This window comes from Chrysemys picta, chromosome 1 (genome assembly GCF_011386835.1).
Source record: "Chrysemys picta bellii isolate R12L10 chromosome 1, ASM1138683v2, whole genome shotgun sequence".
Taxonomy (NCBI): domain Eukaryota; kingdom Metazoa; phylum Chordata; order Testudines; family Emydidae; genus Chrysemys; species Chrysemys picta.
Window position 1 is genome coordinate 89,483,651 of NC_088791.1, and position 16,468 is coordinate 89,500,118.

Sequence of the window (16,468 nt, forward strand, 5' to 3'; positions counted from 1 at the left end):
GGTAAGTGACTTGACCCTAGTCACATAGCAAGTCAGTGGAAGACACCATAATAGCACCCAGGAGACCTAATGCCTGCTCCTGTGCTCTAACCACTAAGCTACATTCACTTTCCTAGATTTGAGATCGTCAGTACTGCTGGTTAATGATGAGTGGTTCCAAAGCCTCATGGAACAGGAAATAGAGCATTAAAATCATACTGAATGGCCAGTTTGGGATTCGACGGTTGCAGACGAGTTACTAGGACAACTTAAATGGCTTCAGCTAGTGATGGAGAAAACATGGGGAAATAACTTTTTTCTTTAAAAACATTAAACTGAACTTTTCTGAACCTCAGAAACAGGTTTGAAGGGGATGAGTTTGAATACTGAGCTAACCAGTTCTGCCTCTTGTCTCCAGTTTCTTGACTGCGGATTCTTTATTCCCAGAGCTACAGACAAGGTGAGCTGAATTGGAAAATGACCCAGCTCAGCCAGTAGAGGTCTCCAATACACCACATGCCCACACACACATGCACCTGTGTCCTATCATTCCGTGTTACAGTCAGAAGCGACAAACAGCCAGTCTGAAAATGGCACAATCATCCCAATATCTGCTGCTTTCCCTAATTAGGCACCTCATAAAAGTAAAACCACCACTCCATTGGCAGCACCTTCTCAACAGTCCCACATCTCTTCATCCAGTCCTTCCCTCATCCTTGAGACAGTTAGTCCTCAAACCCCCTCACAGTGTCACCCAGCATTTCCGTCCATACTCAAGATGAGAGTCAAATCATGTAGTTAACAAAAGAAAACAACCCACCTCCCCCATCACTACTGAATCAAACCTGAATTCCCCAAACCTTTTTGAAGGTTCAAAGTCATTTTGGATAACACCTTTCACACACCACCTTTTTACACTTCTAACAACCACCTCTCTGCTTCTGGATTTTGGCGAGGGCTCGACATGCTCAAATATTGCAAAAGTGTTCTCATGAGCATTCCAGGCCCAGCTGGAGACACCTGAAATCTCTTGAGACAGGCTGTGATCATGAGCTATCAAGTCCAATTACACCGACCCACGGTCTAGATTAGCCTCCAGAGCAGAGCTAGGTAGGGAATGGTTTTCCTGTCCTCAAAAATATTTGAGATATCAACATTTTTTGACATGTTAAATTGGGATGAAAAGCAGAAGTCTCAAAAATGTTCACAAACCAAATAATAAAATAAAATAATTACACATTGGTCTGGGTCACTCAAAATGTTTCATTTCAATTGCAGATGGGACACTGGATAGGGTGGGCCAGGGCTCTGAGGTCACACTGAGCATTCTGTCTCTTAGGTGCTGGGCTGGCTAGTTCTTGCTCACATGCTCAGGGTCTAAATGATCGCTCTATGTGGGGTCAGGAAGGAATTTCCCCTCAGTTCAGATTGACAGGGATCTTGTCGGGGGTTTGCCTGTTTGTGCAGAAGTGCGGGCCGCTTGACAGGATTATCATTTCCCTGCCGTTGCAGGGGCCTCAAGCACTGCTGGACCCAGGTGCCCTCCTGCTCTTTGCCTGTGGCATGTAATAGTCTAGTCTCATGTGGGCCAGAATACTTTGGTCTCATTTTCATTGTTGGGTTTAGTGGGTGGGTTCTGGGTGAGTGTTGGTGGCCTGTGTATCCAGGAGGCCAGACTATATGATCTGGTGATCCCTTCTGGCCTTAAACTCTGTAACTCAAAACATTTTTTAAAACAAAAAACAAAAACAAATCTTTTTGTCTAAATTCACTCAAATGTTGACATGCTTTCAGTTGAACAAGTGATTTGTTCCCAGTATTTCTTTTGAGTCAAGCGATTTGTTCACTTGCCTTGGTTCACAAAAAGTTTCAGTTTTGACGAATCAGCATTTTTGGAAAAAAAAAAAAAAAAAAAAAAAAACACCCAACAATTTATCCAAAAATTCCGGACCAGCTCTACTCCTGCACTTCTGGTGCTTAACCCAACTGATCTGCCAGACCTTTTGAAAGTTCACCCATCTTTCATTCACCCCATGCTCCACCTGCAATTCTGTGCCACATCAGCTGTTGCAGTGCTGATGGCTTATATTGCTGAGAAATGCAGACACGTCTGGCTGTTTTCATGGAGCATCTGGATGTTGTCAGGTGCAATTTATGGCAAAATAATTCCATGTAAAATAAGCACTGATTGGGCTTTCAACATGGTACAGGGCCTGGACTCTGCTCCTTCTACTGCAAGAGGAAACGAAACAGCAGAAGCCATTTATTTATCAGATTAAAATTTAAAGGAACAGTCTTTCACAGTCTGTCTCTCTCTTCCACTCCTTTCCATCTCTCTTTCAAATTTTCCACTGAATTTGATGAGATGTATTTTAAGGATAGAGGAAAACGAGGCAGCAAAGGGACTGGCTGAAGCATGGCATAGTGCAGGTATCCTGAGCAAAGGCAGCTAGAAAAGCTGTCCAAGTTACAGCCACTTTGTGACTAGTGAAACAAACCCTCACCACTGGTTTTAGTGAGCCATTCAGAGCTAGGGGCAGCCTTGTAAAATTCTCCTTGCCTATTCATGCAGTCATCTCTATTTATTTATTTTAATGGGTGAGTATAACATCATTTTTTCAATCTCATCAATCATCATGAAAAAGGATAGATGAGCAGATTTTGTGCCTGCGCTGGTAAAGCTCTTTAGGCTCCTTCGAGCTAAATGGCAATACAGACATTTAAGACATTAGTTTAGTTTATATGTGCCATCAACTTCTATGTAAAATACGTGGAGCTGGTGTAAATGGATGTAGCTCCCCACTGTTTTCAATGGAGCTACACCGGTTTAGGCCAGCTGAGGATCAGTTGATGAAGTCTGGTTTTCCTGATGCTTTATCCTGACTTGTAAAATGTTCATTTCTACCAGAAGGGACATCATCACTTATGTCTTATTGCTATTTCTCCATTATCTCCTGGAAGACATTTTTAAAAAAATGTGTGCTAATACTGCCATACTCTTGCTCCTGCTACGTGTACTTTCAGGGCAAATGGATTTAAGTATGAGCATTTTCCATTACTCCCGCAATAGAAATAAAGGCAAACATACAAGTTAACATCAGTGTATTGCATTTTTTTTCCTATTTATTTATTTTCAGTGAATTTATCACTTGGGAAAGATGCTGAGATGACAGCACCTGGAGATGGTGTTCGTATTTATCCCAGAATCCATACATCATGGACAATGGCAGGGCAAGTTTCCCACACACACACAGCGCAATCCTAACTAAAGGAGACTATCCCTGGGAATGAAAGAGAAGTTCAGTTTCCATGGCCCATGCAGTCCTCTGCCCCTCCATTGAGAGCATTAACAAAAAGGCCTATCACTGGCAATTGTAATGGCCGTTTCTGCAACATGGACGCTTGTCCATTAAGAACTGTACTGAGATGGGACTCATTTTGCAAAGGCTGCTGAATGGCCATCAATTAATAACAGCTTTCAGGCACTACCAGCCTGGGGAAGGATTGATGCGGATGACTTAAAGATGAAAGGCCATATCATCCCACAGTCTCCCTGAGCCATCCAGTCTCCTCAGTAACTTTCTTTAACCCACCAAAGAACATCCAGAGCCTGATTCTTCAGTGCCTGGCACCCTGCACAGTCATTCACACCTAGGAAAGAATAGCTGAAAGACGCTGGCAGACCAGGTGCCAAAGTCCCCATTTCTCAGCTGAACACTGACAAACACAGAGCTGGAATCAGTCTGGCTCTCCTGTGCGTTAGTATTGCTAAAATAAGTATTAGAATTATAAGAATATGTTTAGTGTTTATGGAATGCATGTAAATTGCTGCCTGAATTAATCTCACTTATAGCATGTCTCCCATACTGTAAGGTATTATTTGAGCCTTTGCATGTAAGCCTCTGTAACCATGTAAAATCACCAGACAGGAGAAATACATTAACTAGTGTGAAATGCTAGTCTACAACAGTAGGTGTTATGGCCTGCCCAACAAGGAAGGCCTATTGACATCAGATGAACTAGTCAGTGTAGAACATTAAAGAGGAATAAAGACTTTTTTGTTTACTCTCCCCCTCCCCATGAAGATGAGTCATGCAAGTGAATTCCTCCCATCAGCTGAGTTTGCAGCTCAAAGCACAAGGGAGGAAGGGAATAAAAACCCCTAACATGGAGGAACTGTCTTAATATGCTGCTTGGACTCTGCAGAGCAAGGATTACTAGATGTAAGCGAAGTGCCTGGCCTGGGTTAGCCCTCATGGACATATAGAGCTTGCTGATTATATAAGCTTCTATTACCTTTTGAAATTTAACACTGGAACTCATTTGTGTGGGGGTGTACTGGCTTTAACTTTATAAATAACTTTCTGGTTTCCTTTTCCTATGTCATAAATCTTTAGATAGTTTATTATAGGATTGGCTACAAGCAGGAGTGGCAGGTTTGTAGAAATTTTGGTGGTGCCCAGAACCCCCCCACCCCCCCGAAACTCTGCCTCCCACCTGCCTAAGGCTCTGGGAGGGAGTTTGGGTGGGTGGAGGAGGTCTGGGGTGCAGGCCCTGGGTTGGGGCTAGGGATTGGGGTGCAGGAGGGGTACACGGTGCAGGCTCTGGGAGGGAGCTTGGGTGCAGAAGGGGTGAGAGGTTGGGGTTTGGGTGGGGGAGGGGGTCTGAGATGCAGGCTCTGGAATGGAGTTTGGGTGCTGGGTGCAGGCTCTGGGCTGGGGCAGCAGGTGGGGGTGCAGAAGGGGGTGAGGGGTGCAGGCTCTGGGACTGAGTTTGGGTGCAGGCTCCGGGCTGAGGCAGGGTGTGTGTGTGTGCAGGAGTGGGTGAGGGGTGCAGGCTCTGGGATGGAGTTTGGAAGTGGGAGGGGGTGCGGAGGGAGGCGGTGCAGGGGTGAGGGCTGTGGGGTGTGGCTGGGGATGAGGGGCTTGGGGTGTGGGAGAGGCTCAGGGCTAGGGGCAGATGGTAGGAGTGCAGGGGGGTGAGGGCTCTGTCTGAGGGTGGGGATGAGGGGTTTGGGGTGTTGGAGAGGCTCAGGGTTAGGGCAGAGGTTTGAGGTGCAGGGGGATGAGGGCTCTGGCTGGGGGTGCAGGCTGTGGGGTGGGGCAGGGCTGGGGATGAGTTTGGGGTGCAGGCAGGCTGCGCTGGGGCTGGGGCCAAAGAGGACTCCCCCCCCTCAGCCCTCTCCCCGCTGGCAGCAGTGAGCTCTGGGGGTGGGGTCTCCTCGGCCCCCCGGCAGCACACACACCCTGCACCACTGTCACTGCACGTGCTCCTAGGGCCCCTCTCAGGTCCAGGAAGACCCCTCGCCTTCCCTGTGGTGGGTGCCGGGGTGGCTGACATCACGTGTGCACCTCCTCCCCTGCTGCTGCCTCACTGTAGCCTCACTGGAGATGAGGAATGGGACTGCCCCTTGCCCAGCGTGGGGCAGGAGCAGTGACTGCGGGTGTGGGGGGGGGCTGTGCTGGTGGAGGGTACCACTGGAGAAAGGAAGGGATCTCCCAGGAGGAAGGGTAGGGGCAGGACAACCTGCCCTGGCATTAGTAGATGGGGGGGCACTAGGACCCTGCAGCGGCAGTTGATGCCAGGAGCCAGAAGAGCCGAGTCAGTGTAGAGCTGCAGGGGTGAGGCAGGGACGCTCCAGGGCCTGGGGAGGTGCATGGGTAGGGTGACCAGACAGCAAATGTGAAAAATCAGAACAGGGGGTGGGGAGGTAATAGGAGCCTATATAAGAAAAAGACCCCAAAATCAGGACATCTGGTCACCCAATGCACGGGGGCAGCAAGTGGGGGCTGGGGTACACTCGGGGGAGCTGCAGGGGAGTTGCAGGCCGGGCCCGGTGAGACACCCAGCCCCAAACATTGGTGGAGCCGGGCCCCCAAGCCCTGAATATTGCTGGAGCCCGGGCCCATACAACTCGCCGTCCCTGGCTACAAGCAGAGCCGTAACTAGGTATTTTTGCGCCTGAGACAAGAATATAAAATTGCGCCCTCCCCCAGGGCTTTTCAACGGCAATTCAGCGGCGGGTTCCTCAGTCCCTCTCAGAGGGAAAGGCTTGCCGCCGAATTGCCACCAAAGAATGAATGAAGGGGCAGTGGTAGAGCCTGTGATTTGGGGGGGGCGGGGGTCAACTCATGGTTTTTGACTGTTTGGGCTGGTAATGTTATTTCCAAGATGGTCTTTGGTTCCAGTCCAGTTCCAATCCAGAGAGGGACTCACAGGTTAAGAGAGGAGGGAGGTGCTGGATATCAGCAGTGGCCACTAGGGATCAGCATGTGTCCTGAGAATGCTGGGAGTTCAGGTTTGCGGGGCAGGATCAGGGGTGGCAGGTTTGTAGAAATTTTGGGTGAGGGAGGAGGTCTGGGATGCAGGCCCTAGGCTGGGGCAGGGGATTGGAGTGCAGGCTCTGGGAGGGAGTTTGGGGATGGGAGGGGTGCAGAGGGATGGGGTTCAGGGGTGAGGGTTGTGGCTGCAGATGAGGGGTTTGGAGTGTGGGGGGGCTCAGGTGAGAGTTGGGGTGAGGGCTCTGTCTGGGGCTGGGAATGGGAGGTTTGGGGTGTGGGAGGGGCTCAGAACTGGGGCAGAGGTTTGGGGGGTGAGGGCTCTGGCTGGGACTTGGGATGAGGTGTTTGGGGTGCTGGAGGGGCTCAGGCAGAGGGTCAGGGTGCAGGGGGATGAGGGCTCTGGCTGGGACTGGGGATAAGGTGTTTGGGGTGTGAGAGGGACTCAGGGCTTGGGCAGAGGGTTGGGGTCCAGGGGGATGAGGGCTCTGTCTGGGACTGGGGATAAAGTGTTTGGGGTGCTGGAGGGGCTCAGGGCTCGGGTAGAGGGTTGAGGGTGTGGTGTGGGGGTGAAAGCTCTGACTAGGGGTGTGGACTCTGGGGTGGGGCAGGGCTGGGGATGAGTTTGGGGCGCAGGCAGGCTGCTCCGGGACAGGGGCCAGAGAGGACTCCCCCCAGCCCTTTCCCTGCCGGCAGCAGTGAGCTCTGGGGGAGGAGCCCCCCTTTCCCACCCCCCCACCCCCAGCAGCACACTCACCCCCACCACTGTCACTGCATGTGCTCATAGGGCCCCTCTCAGGTCCAGGAATCTCCCTCACCTCCCCCATGGTGGGTGCCGTGGGGTGCTGCATGCGCCTCCTCCCCTGCTGTTGCCCCTGGCTGTAGCCTCCCTGGGGGTGAGGGATGGGGTTGCCCCTTGCCCAGCGTGGGGCAGGAGCGGTGACTGTGGGCGGGGGGGCCCCCTGTGCTGCTGGAGGGTCCCATTGAAAAATGAAAGGGTCTGAAGTGGAAGGGCAGGCTCAGAGTCAGTCTGCCCTAGCCGTGGAGATGGGGGGCACTAGGACCCTGTGGCAGCAGTTGCTGCAGGGAGGTAGCATGGAGCTGCTCTGCTCCAGGTCCAGGAATGGGGCAGGGGGAAGCAAGTCAGGTCCGGAGGACACTCGGGAGAGGCGCGGGGGGGGCAGCAGATGGGGCCGGGAGGAGATCACCCCGCTTATAAATATCTCTGTGCCAGCAGCTTTTTTTTTTTCCTCCACCACTTTTTGCGCCCCTCGGCTTTGTGCGCCTGAGGCAAGTGCCTCACTCGCCTCACCCTTGTTATGGCACTGGCTACAAGTGTTGTCTTTGGTGTGAGATCTAAAATACAATTGACCTGGGCTAAGTGACTAGCCCATTGGGACTGGGAGTAACCAGAATATTGCTGTGATTCGTTGTGCAAGGGACCATCTATCACAAAGATAGGCTTCCCTGGGTGGCAAGACAGAATTCAGAGTACCCAAGGGAACTGTCTGTGACTCCATGTTCATGCTTTGTTATAGTGCCTGAGGAGCTTACACCTGATCATTGGTTGGTGAAATCACTCACAACCAATTTGGGGTTTGTGCCATGGTTCTTAACAGTTTATCCTGAGGTTGGTACTTGCTCTTGAGTCACTGCAGGACAGCTTGAAACTGCCACCCTGATCTGGTGGTATTTTATATTCCTAAATGACAAGGGCCAAGCAGTGAAGAATGAGGCCCTTAGTAAGAAAAGTAGGTACAGTTCGGGATGGGATGATCTGATTTAGAACAAACAGCAGGCTCAAATGTTCACTTCCCGCCTCATCCCACCAAAAATAATCCTGAAACCCAGACCAACCTCCCGCAAAAAAGACTTTGGTCTTTGGATTTGATTAACTTATTTTTACAAATACTGTCCACACCAAAGCTGACCAAAAACTGTCTTTCAAAGTTGTTCTCAGTGGAAAAAACGGGTTTTCTACTCAAACAATTTTTTCACAAAAGTGTCTGCTTTCCATGGAAAATGTCAGCTTTACATAAAAAAAACCAAACATCTGAAAACTGAAAAGATTTTGGCCAAAATACAGAAACTTTTCATTTGGAAATGCCACCAGAGTGGCATATGGAGGCTGTGGTTTGGGTGCCTCCTACCCCCATTCTCCTCTATGGGCCAGGTCCCCAACCAGATTTCACGTCCATGATGCAGGGTGGCTGGCCAGCGATCCCCATGATGCGCTGCCACAGCTCAGCAACAGGGGAAATAGGAGATTTACTTCATCCAGGGAGCCCTAGCCAATGAGCAGCATGTGGGCATGAAGTACAAATTACAACTCCCGTGAAGCACTGAGATGAGATTTCCAAATCCAAATCTTCAATTTTTAACCAAAAGTTTTCAGCTGAAAATATTTAGTTTTCAATTTTTTGCCAAAACATTGAAATGTTCTGCAGAAAAAAATATAAAATTCTGACCAGCTCTAGTGCACCTTTCTGCACTTCCTGGGTCCTCTGGGACTGGACGTGAAAATCCCATGAGAGGAAACCAGTTCTGACAATATTTCAGATCTGGCTGAAGCTGGAAAGTCCTATAAATCTCATGGGAAATAAGCCCATTCTCATAAACTTTCCTAGCTCCAGAAGTTTAGATTAACTAAACATCCAACCCTTCAGAGTTCACCCCATTGCTCGTATGAAAGAGGAGCTTTAGACAAGGGGCAGTGAAGCTGGTTAGATGAAATATGAACAAAACAAAACCATCAGCCAAAGCATGGCTCAAGCCACACACCTTTCAGGTTTTAAAAAAATTCTGGCTAACTAATTTTTGGTTTTAAATGTTATTTTTCATTTCCACAGCTGCCCCTCCTTGCTCGGTCAGTAGGAATGGATGTGCTAATGACATCACTGTTCTCCTGGACATTTCTATCCAAACTGGAAGCTGGAACACTGGAAATCTATTTCTTTTAGGCTGCACTGGGCAGCAAGAGTATGGAAAATCACATTTGTCAGAAGACCTGTCAGTAGGCAATAATTACTCCTTGGTATCCAAACTGGAAGCTGGAACACTGGAAATCTATTTCTTTTAGGCTGCACTGGGCAGCAAGAGTATGGAAAATCACATTTGTCAGAAGACCTGTCAGTAGGCAATAATTACTCCTTGGTACTCACCAAACAGGTTCCTGACATAAGGCAAATACAGAAAGGCCAAGAGATGCGCTTCAGATCTATTTCTCTTTCTTAGGTCTTCTCTACAATACACAATTTTGTCGACAAAAGTCAGGTTTCGTTGACAAAACAGCAGAGGTGTACACCCAATAACGCAACTCTCGACAATTTAACTCTCCTGTTACACCAACATAATAAAACCACCTTGATGAGCAGCATAGAGCTTTTTGCGACAAAGTTAGAGTGACACAGTGTCAGTGTAGACACTGCTCTTGCTTATGTGGCCCTAAGTGGCCTCCAGGAGGTGTCCCACAATGCCCATCATGACCAGTCTGGTAAGCAGTTTCTACTCCGCTGCCCTGCCAGGAACACAGGCATGCGCCCCTCCCCCTTTAAAGCCCAGAGAATTTTTTGAAATTCCACTTCCTGATTGCTCAGCGTGGACAGCTCACATCACATCTTCCCAGCTGACCGTGCCAGCTTTCCGCAGCAAACGGGTTTCCGCATGTACACCAGAGTTGCTGAATCTGTTGAGTCTGTGGAGAGAGGAGGCTATGCAGTTGCAGTTCCGATCCAGCCATAGGAACTTTGACACCAATGAGCAGATTGCTTGTGGCATGGATGAGAAGGGGCATTAAAGGGACACACAGCAGTGCCAGGCTAAGATCGAGGAGCTGAGGCAGGTGTACCAAAAGGCAAGGGAAGCCAATTGTCATTCTGGTGTGGCACCAAAGACATGCCATTTCTACAAGGAGCTGCATGCCATCCTTGGCAGCGACCCCCACCTATACCACCAAGAGCCCCGTGGATACTTCAGGGAGACTGAGGCAGCAGCCAGCAGAGTCAACCCTGAGGAAGAAGAGGAGGTCACGATGGAAGAGGACATGGGACAGGCGACAGGCTCGTCTGGAGGCATGGTGAGCCAGGACCTCTTTTTGACTCTGGAGGGGTCTAGCCAATCCCAGCAGTCTAGGTTTGGTGTGCCTGAAGCAGGAGAGGGGAGCACCGATAAGTACTCCTTTTTCTTTGATAGTGCACGGTTACATGTGAATTAAGAGATCGAAATTAACACTAGGTTCCATCTGCATCTGCTTCATATTCCCCTGTGCAGCTATGCAGTTGGGGCCCCGTAGAAAAGTTTGTCGATGCACACCAAGATCTCCCCGGGAATCCTCCATAGAGATCGCTAGGAAACTTTCCTGCAGATACTCTGCAATCCTCTGCCAAAGGTTCCTTCGCAGAGCTGTTTTGTTTCTTTTCCCGTTGTGGGAAACTGCCCCACCAATCAACAATTACTTCTGCAAAAACCAAAGCAGCACACAGGCGACCAACATACAGACCCGGTCTGAAGTCACACATGCAGGAGCTGCATCCTTGCATCTTCGGTAACCCTCAGTAGTGTGATTTCAGCTTCAATCATTGCTGCCTGTGGAAAACGATGCCAGTATTCAGAATAGTGTCCCTAGGTGCTTTGTATTGATCCCCTTTTGAAACCATCCAGACCCTTTGTCCCATCTTGCACCACCCCAGGCCAAACTCACCATGCTTAGTGTTGTGCCCATGCTTTGTGCTTGCCAAGGGAAAATGGGAAAGAGGTATATGCAACTTTTATGATCCAATACTGTGAGTACAGTCATAATACTGACTCAGTGTATTGTTTCTTTTGCTTCTGCAGATGTGCTCTTGAGGGCTAGCTCCTACACACTGGTGGATCACCTCCGACAGATAAGGAGGTGAACGAGGAAGAGTAAGGAGGATATGTTTCATGAAGTGCTGCAATCGTCAAATCAGACTGATAGCAAGCACAGAGCATGGAGAGAGACAATAAATGAAAAACTAGAAATGGCTAGCCAGGAGAGGAAACAGGGTCAGGAGCAGATAATAAAGCTCATGGAAGACCAAACAGACATGCTGAGGTCCCTGATTGTGCTGCAAGTGGAACACATGCATGCTCGACTCCCCCTGCAGCCCGTACAGAACTGCCTTCCTTGCCCTTCCCAAACTCCCCCCACATATTCTTCTCATGTTCCCGTCCCGTCACAGTACTCCTTGCACACCACCCTTAGGGACATTTTCCATAACGACAGCTGGACTTACACACAGATGTGAGATCCTCACTTCAGCGAGTGCTGCTCACTGTCATGTCCCTTGTAAGAAATGTAAATCTGTGTATTGCAGTTTAATAAATATTTAGGCTTACAAAGACTATGATTATTTGTGACCTACACATTATTGGGGCTCATTGTCAAAATGCTGATTCAAATCCTCCCTGATTCAAATAGCGCCCCTCCCCCCGTTGAGCCCCTCTAAAAGGCCAAGTGTCTGGCTGCTCAAAAACAGCTGCCAAGCGATTGACCTCAACACTCCACTCATGGGAAAACTTTCCCCCCTAGGCTTCACAAATGTTATGCAGAGCACTGCTGGCTGCTATGACCATGGAACTATTTTCTTCACTGAGGTCTAATCTGCTGAAAAGCAGCACCAGCGACCCTTTAATGTGTCAAACGAACATTCTGCAGTCATTCTGCACCTGCTGAGCCTGTTGTTGAAGCACTCCTTGCTGTTCTCAAGGTTTCTGGTGTAAGACTTCATGAGCCACGGGAGTAAGGGGTAGTCTGGATCTTCCAGGATCACTGCATGTGTCAAGCACTTTCCCTGACCATCCTGCATTGATGTCAGTGAAATGACCCCGGTGATCGACCAGCACCTGCAATACCATAGAGAAGTAGCCCTTTCTGTTGATGTGCTCCATTGTAAGATGGTCTGGGTCCAAAACTGGGATATGTTTGCCATCTATCACTTCACCACAGTTAGGAAATCCTATTGTCGCAAAGCCATCCACTGTTTCCTGCACATTGCCCAGAGTCCCAGTCCTTCGTAACAGGAGGCGACCAATGGCCCTGCACATTTGTATCACCACAACCTCCACGGTGGACTTCCCCACTCCAGACTGATTCAGTGTGGAGTTGCCAGCTTCTCCACCAGTAGGGCAGCTCTCATTCTGATGTCCTTGCACCGCAGGGTGGGGATGAGCTCCACACAGAATACAAGGAAGGTGGCTTCACGCATACAAAAGTTCTTCAGCCACTGCTCATCATGCCATACCTGCATCACAATCTGATCCCACCACTCAGTGCTTGTTTCCCAAGCCCAATAGCAATGGTCCACCATGTGCAGCTGCTTCATGAATGCCAATATCAATCTTGAATTGTTTCTTTCCATGGCACACAGAAGGGCAGGCAGCACGGATTCCTGTTCAGATTCATAGCTCATGAAATACTGCAGGATCAGCCACATTGTGTTCATAACTCTTGTAACAAGTCTGGTGAGAAGCGCAGGATCCATGCTTTCAGGCAGGGATGGCAGGCGCAAAGTTTGTAGGGGCAGTAGAAAAACGGCACGAAATGCAGTCAGAAACCATTGGAATTATGGGACAGAGAAAATCATGTGGTGGTGATCCCATCCCCAGGATGCACTGTGATCGATTCCCAGAACTCCAAGTGGGAGAAGGTGGTGATTTGCACCATGGGATAGCTACCCACAGTACACTGCTCTCTGTTGGTGCTGGAGCACCAACTGTGGACACACACTGCCCACACAAGGAGCATTGTGTGAACATGCACAAGTGATGTAATTGCAGCGGTTTATGATCGTCGACATAACTTAAGTCGACTTAACTCTGTAGTAACATGGCCTTAGAGACCAATCATGCAAACACTACCAGGAATAACACCAAGAGAAGCCACTTTGAAGTCACTGGGACTATTCATGACAGTATTACATCTAGTAGTAAGTGCCTGCAGGATCAGGACCATTGGTATGTCCTAGGTGCCTACCACCATGGTATCTAAGTACCAGAATGTTGTTATGTTTATCTGGAACTCATTCCAACTTCTGAGCTGGAAACCAGGGCCAGAAATTTTGTGAGCAGAACAGATTTTCCTCCAGAGATTTCAGGTCCTTCTTCTTTCCAGTTGGGCTATTAAAATCTGCCAGAAGACATTTCCTTCCAGCATTTCGGTGCTGTCTGAAACTGGGAATGCTGAGGCAGCTCAGGAAACTGAAATAAAGCATTTACGTTTTTTTGAAAAATCAGCAAATTAAATGAACTTTTTCAACCCATCAAAAAACATTTGGGGGCTTTGGGTTAGTAATCATTTACCTGACACCAAAAACGTACACTGCACTTTAAATGATGTAGAATTTGGTGCAGTCACTACCAAGACTACCAAGACTTCACCACCAAAGAAGTCTTGACTCAACATTACTTTGTCTGAAGTGGTGCATCCTCTTTCTATACACACAAGCTAGCATGGCGGTGGTTTAAATCCTTCCAACATTTTCATCGGGGAGTTGATTAGAAGGAACAGATAATCGCTTCTGTCAGTACTGTGTGGGGGTTAGAACTCTGCTGTTCCTCCTTTGTCAGAGGACCAGTTCTCTCTACTCTCTCTCTCTCTTCCGTTCTCTCTCATCTCTCCCTCTGTGGGTTGATGTTTCCATGGAAACGTGTTCTTTAATGCCTCTGAAATTACATTGCAGTTAAAGTATTAACCCTTTCCTGGCCAAGGCAGGCCGCAAAGATTTTTTTCCCCCCTTTTAAAACTTCCTTGAGATTGTTTTGTTAAAAAACTAGGAAAGCCTCATTCCTAGTCCTGAGAAGCCAGCACATCCAGTATTCACCTCACAGTGGATGTGGAGTGGTGTGTGCTGGGTGTGGGCGGGAGGAGGCTGTGTCTACAGAATGGTCTGATTTAAGATTTTAATTATACAACTCACTGATTTTATTTTTATTTTTATGTAAAGCCACTCTTGAAATGTCTCTCCACACCCAAACAGGAAAAATGCTTGTAGCAAAAGAAGTGGAGTGGGAGAGCTAGGAAGAAACAAAGCTGCGAGCCCTCATGCAGTGAGGGGACAGCTTGGGGAAATACCAGAGCAGAAGCACTAAAATCAGTTGTAACAACAGTGAGTAGCAGCATCTTCATTGCAAATTGTCATAATCACAGCCATCTCCACTCTTTCTCCAGCCAGACTCCTCTTCCTCCTCATAATCATGCCCGTAATTAGCCACTATATTCCTCATTGCCACTCAAACTGACATCATTATGCTCAGGGCAATCAATGCCCTCATCACCACCAGCACCCTCATCTCTGCTACTGCTCCTATTAACATCATCTTCACCACCCAAATCTGTGCCATTGTCATCACTAGCATCCTTATCACAACCACTGTAATACTAGCTGTCACACTCACCATCAGCTCCAGCACAGCCACAACCCAATACTCATTGCCTTCATCACAGCCAGCCTCGTTGTGTCATCATTATAACCCTCTGCTTCTGCAGGCTCACTACTGGATAACCCTCTTTGGGTGTCTCTGGTGCTCTGTGGCCACCACTGAAGCAGTCCCTGCTGGCATGCCACATGTACCATGGCTCAGCCAAGCACGTGAACTGCTAGAGCTCTTGCAGCTGGGTGGGTCCCATTATGCGTTTCTCCCACCACCAAATTCCTCCCAGGTCTCCACACCCTGTCCGCCCGCCACAGAACCTTCTCCTCCTGGCAATTTATGTCCTTCTCCAACAGAGGGACAGAGGCAGCAGCAGATTCACCCTCGGCAGACTCATCACCGTGCTCTCTGCTGACCTCAGCAGGTTTATCACAGCTGTAATCTCTATTGCAACTATACCTGCTGCCATCCTCCACATGATCTCGACCACCACTGTAAACATTAGTGAGGTCTACAAAAAAGAGGGTCAGCCATGTGGCCCTAACTCCCCTTTCCAGACTTTCAATCCGCTTCCTGATTTCACGCACTCCCTCTGTCTGCCCACAAAGTCACCCGGCCTGACAACTCTCCCAGCCACGCCTTTCCAACTACATCACCCACATCCTCAACAGACATCTCTCTTGCAGCACAGCTCTTATGCTGTGCTCCCAATGTAGCACTAGAATGAAGTGCGAGTGCTACTCTAAAGTGAAGAGCTATCCTTTGGATGATAAATTCAAGCAAGGTCTTTTTTGCCTGCCTTTGGCAGACTCTCAAAATGAGAGTTAGAAGTAGTAGTTAGGAATTTTTCCATCAGAAAATGTTGATTCGTCAAAACCAAAGCTTTTCTTTAGGAAGGTTTCACAGGTTCAAGATAGAATTTCTGGTCAAACCACAGAGAGCAAATACCCCAGGGGTTAATGCACTCATCCAGGGTGTGGAAGGCCCAGGTCCCACTACTTGCTCTCCTTGATTTGGAGCAGGAATGGATCCTGGATCTCCCACATCCCACGTGAGTGCTCTAGCCGCCCCCCCCTCCCCACCTAGAGAGCCAGCCTCTCTCTGGCCCAATGACTATTTCATTCTTTATACAAAGTGGAACAGCTCCACCAGGAGAGACTGAGACTGACTCTACAGCCCAGTGAACTATCCCAGGTAAATGGCCCAATCTCTGGGCTATTTGCTGTACTGCAGTAGAGCTGTCTGGCTCTCATTTTTTCATGAAAAATTTCAAAATGTCTCATTTCCCCCAGTGCAGAATTATAACAAAATGTAAAACCTCAAAGTTTTGTGAAACATAATTCTTATTTTCCAGACAATCCTAGTTACAGGTATACTGGGCCCATTTTGAAAAGAGCTGGGGACAACACCAAGGTCCTACCCAGGGCTCATGTGTTTAAATCATTTATAACACTTCCTGGCAGTTGACCTGTATTATTAAACTCTGTAAAATGTTGTGTGTGGTGGTTTGTAGGAAAGACACTATGCTAAATAAAGTTGCCTTCCGTCTCTCAGTAAAAGACTCCGATGTCTGAGGCTGTGTGAGCTACTGCTGAGTGCAGAACGGCTGTCATTTGCCTACACGGTCACTGCACTCTCAGTTTCTCACTCATTGCTCTTTAGGAACAATCCCTGGAGTATGAAAGGTGCTAGAGGAAAGAAAATATTCACTTCTAAGTGACCAGTTCAACTCTGGTCCCAGATTGGTAGTGACTTCAGTGTTTTTCTTCTGGTTGATGTTCAGCAGCCTCTCTGAAACACATTGACAGTCTCTGTTAGAC

The 16,468-nt window shown here is 48.5% G+C and overlaps 1 protein-coding gene across 5 annotated transcripts in view; it reads right to left on the reverse strand.

The window, feature by feature from the left end:
- The window catches only part of GRIN2B (glutamate ionotropic receptor NMDA type subunit 2B), a 270,832-nt gene that overhangs the window by 98,962 nt on the left and 155,402 nt on the right, over nt 1–16,468 (reverse strand). The window lies entirely within an intron of this gene.